The sequence below is a fragment of the Capricornis sumatraensis genome, chromosome 1, assembly GCF_032405125.1.
Source record: "Capricornis sumatraensis isolate serow.1 chromosome 1, serow.2, whole genome shotgun sequence".
Lineage (NCBI taxonomy): Eukaryota > Metazoa > Chordata > Mammalia > Artiodactyla > Bovidae > Capricornis > Capricornis sumatraensis.
In genome coordinates, this window is record NC_091069.1 from 131,959,396 (window position 1) to 131,965,395 (window position 6,000).

A 6,000-nucleotide genomic window follows, 5' to 3' on the forward strand; every position below is an offset into this window, starting at 1 on the left:
AATCCAATAAGGATCATTTTGAATCACTACTGTAAAATATAAATTTTTCTAAAGGAAAACCAATCTAATTCTATCAGAAACAAAAGCATTAGATATAAATGCTATAGCCAGTTGCCTAGAAGTGATGAACCTGAAAGAAAATAATTTTTAAAAACTGTTTCATCAAAAATTATATTAAGAATGATATAATTTTAATTCCTTTTCCTGAATCTCAGAGTAGAATAGGAAGGCAGCAGGCCATAATTGAGAATGAAAAAGGACAGGAGTTTGAGCAGACTGTGCGAGATGGTGAAGGACAGGGAAACCTGGTCTGTTGCAGTTCATAGAGACACATCTTAATGACTGAACAACAGCAACAAAGGATGAAAAAGGATTAGAAATGAGGTTCCACTTCTGTTTCTACTCTAAGAGAACTGATAGCAAACCTTGGCTCTTGGAATGTAGGAAGGAAAGACAAGACTATTAAAGAAAAAAATGAACAGTAAATATTACTGTAAACATTTCTGTCTACAGTGTAGTCTCAGTAACATTACCATTAATGCACATTTTATTTATAAAATGATGTAAAGGCTCTATAGATAGTGCATAATAACTGTCTTTACTGAACACTTCATATTAAAGAAGTAAACCAGAAATTTAAAGCCCCTAAGATTGTTTTAATTATTCCCTCAATGGACAAAAACTGGTCTAGAGAAACATATCGTTTCAATTCATAATGGCCAGGATTTTGTATTTACTCATCAGTTCTCAATAAAAATAACATTAGAATATGTATACAAATCATTTTGGCATAGTCAATAAAGCAGAAGTAGATGTTTTCCTGGAACTCTCTTGCTTTTTCCATGATCCAGCAGATGCTGGCAATTTGATCTCTGGTTCCTCTGCCTTTTCTAAAACCAGCTTGAACATCTGGAAGTTCACGGTTCACGTATTGCTGAAGCCTGGCTTGGAGAATTTTTAGCATTACTTTATTAGCATGTGAGATGAGTGCAATTGTGCAGTAGTTTGAGCATTGTTTGGCATTGCCTTTCTTAGGGATTGGAATGAAAGCTGACCTTTTTAAGTCCTGTGGCCACTGCTGAGTTTTCCAAACTTGCTGACATATTGAGTGCAGCACATTCACAGCATCATCTTTTAGGATTTGAAATAACTCGCTGGAATTCCATCACCTTCACTAGTTTTGTTCGTAGTGATGCTTTCTAAGGCCCACTTGACATCACATTCCAGGATGTCTGGCTCTAGGTGAGTGATCACACGATCATGATTATCTTGGTCATGAAGATATTTTTTGTATAGTTCTTCTGTGTATTCTTGGCACCTCTTCTTAATATCGTCTGCTTCTGTTAGGTCCATATCATTTCTGCCTTTGACTGTGTGGATCACAATAAACTGAAAAATTCTGACCTGCCTCTTGAGAAACCTATATGCAGGTCAGGAAGCAACAGTTAGAACTGGACATGGAACAACAGACTGGTTCCAAATAGGAAAAGGAGTACGTCAAGGCTGTATATTGTCACCCTGCTTATTTAACTTCTATGCAGAGTACACCATGAGAAACTCTGGGCTAGAAGAAGCACAAGCTGGAATCAAGATTGCCTGGAGAAACATCAATAACCTCAGATATGCAGATGTCACCACCCTAATGGCAGAAAGTGAAGAGGAACTCAAAAGCCTCTTGATGAAAGTGAAAGAGAAGAGTTAAAAAGTTGGCTTAAAGCTCAATATTCAGAAAACGAAGATCATGGCATCTGGTCCCATCACTTCATGGGAAATAGATGGGGAAACAGTGGAAACAGTGTCAGAACTTATTTTTTGGGGCTCCAAAATCACTGCAGATGGTGAGTGCAGCCACGAAATTAAAAGACGCTTACTCTTTGGAAGGAAAGTTATGACCATTCTAGATAGTATATTCAAAAGCAGAGACATTACTTTGCCAACAAAGGTCCATCTAGTCAAGGCTATGGTTTTTCCAGTAGTTATGTATGGATGTGAGAGTTGGACTGTGAAGAAAGCTAACCTTGAAGAATTGATGCTTTTGAACTGTGGTGTTGGAGAAGACTCTTGAGAGTCCCTTGGACTGCAAGGAGATCCAACCAGTGTATTCTGAAGGAGATCAACCCTGGGATTTCTTTGGAGGGAATGATGCTGAAGCTGAAACTCCAGTACTTTGGCCACCTCATGCAAAGAGTTGACTCATTGGAAAAGACTCTAATGCTGGGAGGGATTGGGGGCAGGAGGAGAAGGGGACGACAGAGGATGAGATGGCTGGATGGCATCACAGACTCAATGGACGTGAGTCTGAGTGAACTCCGGGTGTTGTTGATGGACTGGGAGGCCTGGCGTACTGCGATTCATGGTGTCGCAAAAAGTTGGACATGACTGAGCGACTGAACTGAACTGAACTGAACAAATGATTTTATGATAACATTTTAGAAAATATATTTTTGTGGACTCCTTGGATGTAATTCTAAATATTAAATAGTTATCCTTCATGGTTCTCCCAGAGATAAAAATATTTTTAGCACCCTAGCTTTTTCTACTGATTTTTATATATAAATATTGATAATTGACATGTTTTTTCTTGTTATTTAATGTTATTTTCAAACTTTAGCTGTTTTTTTAATAATATTTAGATAATGATAACTGATGTTTTTATTGTTTTTTGTTGTTTTATTAACCTCCAATTTATTGACTTAACAATACAGTGGACAAAATTTTAGCTCTCAATCATCATCCACATTTTATGCACAAACACACATTCACAAGAGTATAAGTTCATAAAATCCCATAAGTCCTACCTCCTACCAAATATATTGTATTATTATTCTTTTCTAATATTAATTAGGATTTGTATTTCACCTTTGTAAATGTTATTTGCAAATATCTATACATTTTCTTTATTTTATAATTCTTTTGTTGGAGTTGATAACTGCCTTAATGTTCATACACTTATTCTTATTCATTTGTTAAATGTTTATCATAAGTTTAAATGCCTTTAATTCTCCATGAATTGATCCAATTTTTTTTTTGTTGTTGTTGAAAATATAATTACCTAAATCTGCCATCCTTCCACTCCAATTTGAATTGGTTGATTTTCTGGTCTGACACATGAGTGTTTTCCTATTTCTTTTCTCTAATTTCCTGGGAACTCTTTTCATCCTTGTCTTTGGTTGAACTACCCATTTCTTACCTTTTTTTTTTTTTTTTTACTTTAGGGAAAAAACCTATGGAATTATTTTGGAAAAAAGATTAATCCTTAACCCGAATTATGTATAACTGTTTGAATAGCAGGAAAAGGGTGCCATATTACACAGAGTGGCAGTTTAATATACTGATAATATTTTCTTTTTTAATATGATGGCTAAGAATTTGAGAATTAATTATTGATTGTTAAGCTGTACACATACATGTATATATTTTATTCATCTTTTATGTATATTTCACAATTTTTAAACAAAATTTGTTGAGCATAGTCATCCAGTTTATGTCAGAGAAACTAAAATATTAGGGGATTGGTTAATTTGTCCTCTGTGTACTTTTTTCCAGAAATAGAGAGATACAATAACTTCTCAAATCCTCATCCTACATCTGGGGTCTGTAATTTTCTGGAAATTTACCCAGACAACTTTGGAAAGATAATCTTAAACTTTTAAAATTCTAAGTAAGTTTACTTTGAAAGTAAACCATTTTCCAATTTAATTTTTTTTCAAGGTTTTAAAAAATGATATCATCATAGAAAAACAGTATGAAGATAAAGATTTAAAAATGCCTTTCATTTCTGGGTTATAGAGATTAGACATTTATAATATTTTAAAGATGATCTTAATTAGTTTGAAGATATGAAGAGAATGCAATAAAAACTGAAGTAATACTATTTTAGATATGCAAACAACCCAGAAAATAATTGGATTCAAGAGTATGACTACTAAGTCACACTAATGTAATATTGACACAATAAGTCACCAAAAAAGTAACCAAACAGCATGAAGCTTCAATTGGAATAAACCATCATGATTTTGACAGAGCTATAACTTTTTAAATAATAATGAGTTAAATACAAAGTGTTGCCAATGTTTCCATCTTGCATAACAATGGTAATTTTGCTAAAAATCATTAATTTATAACACAGGTTTAATAAACATTGCTTCTAAAATATAATTATTGAAAAGATGATACAGATATAATCATGTTGTATATAATTTAGATAATATTGGCTAATGTAAAATATTTTATAAGTATAGTTAGGAGAAAAATAACAAGGTAGCTTGAAATTATCAAATGATCTCTTCTCTAATTAATGTGTACATAAATTTTATTAGGTGTTTAATCTTGCAAACATGGCATATTATATATAGAAGCTATAAACTAATAAAATTAAAATAATTAACAATTCTTATATACAAATATTTACTGAGTTCATATTAAACTGAAGTGAAGTTGCTCAGTTGTGTCCGACTCTTTGCAACCCCATGGACTATAGCCTACCAGGTTCCTCTGTCCGTGGGATTTTCCAGGCAAGAGTACTGAAGTGGGTTGCCATTTCTTTCTCCAGTAGATCTTCCCAACACAGGGATTGAACCCAGGTCTCTCACATTGTAGGCAGATACTTTACCGTCTGAGCTACCAGGGAAGTTTACATTATGAACAAGTAATAGACTAGTTAATTATTCCAACTTCAGTGATTTCATGGAAACCAAAGGAAGACTCTCAAGTTGGAAAAAGGTATCAGTGTCAAATGGATAGAAGAACAAGAAAAGGAGAAAATTTTAAAAAATGACAATTGAATTTGGCAAGTAGATCAATGATGTTATTTGCCTAAAGGTATCATTAGAGTGGTGAGATAGGAAGTCTAATTTTAGCCTCCTGTTTCTGATGGAAGAAGAGAAAAATGAAGGCATTGTATGATGACAAACACAACTTCAAGGAGCTTAGCCCTGAAGAGATGTAGGCATTGGGGTCAAGAAGGAATTTGAGTGTTTTGTGTGTGTGTGTGTGTGTGTGTGTGTGTGTGTATATGTATATGATTTCAAGTAAGGGAATACTGAAAGATGTACCATGGACTGAATTGTGCCCCCTTACTATTAAATCCATATATTGAAATTCTATCCCCACAATGTGACTTTATCTGGAGACTGGATCTCCAGGAAGTCATTTAAAGTTAAATGAAGTCACAGGGTGGAGACCTAACCCAACTGAATTGTGGCCTTCTAAAAAGAGAGAGGAAAAGAGATCTCTCCACCCCTCCTCCTCATGTGAGAACACAGCAAGAAGTTGCCTGTGTGCAACCCAAGGAGAGGGTCCTTACCAAACACCCACCCTGTGGGCTTGTCATTAAACTTCCAGTCTCTAGAATGGTGAAAAAATAAATTTTGGTTCTTTAAACCACCCACTTAATGGAATTTTATTATGGCAGCCCAAATAGACTAATACAGCGCTTTTTTCCCCCTGAATCTAAATCACAATAAAAATACTTGCATGACTTTTAAAAGGTATTTCTAGTACTGTTAATAATGTTTGATGCAGGAATTTTTTTCATTTGTAAAAATGTTATTTGATATATATTTCTAGCTGTCCCATTTCTATAACTCAAATCAATTTACTAATGAGTGGTAACAACTTGAGATTAGGCACTGGATCTCTCTATCTCTACCTCAACTTTTTTGCTACTTAGACACACATGTGTTGTGCTGTGCTTAGTCACTCAGTTGTGTCTGACTCTGTGACCCCATAAACTGCAGCTCGTCAGGGGATTCTCCACGCAAGAACACTGAATTGGGTTGCCATGCCCTCCTCAAGGGGATCTTCCCAACTCAGGGCTTGAATCCAGGTCTCCCACATTGCAGGCAGATTCTCTACCATCTGAGCCACCAAGGAAGCCCAGACACACATATAGTAGAAGCTATGTGCTTAATTATGGATTTTGTTGAATTGAGTTTAATTAAATTAAATTAAAATAAAATATAAAATAAAAGACCTGTGGCCATTCTCCAGAGTCTCCCA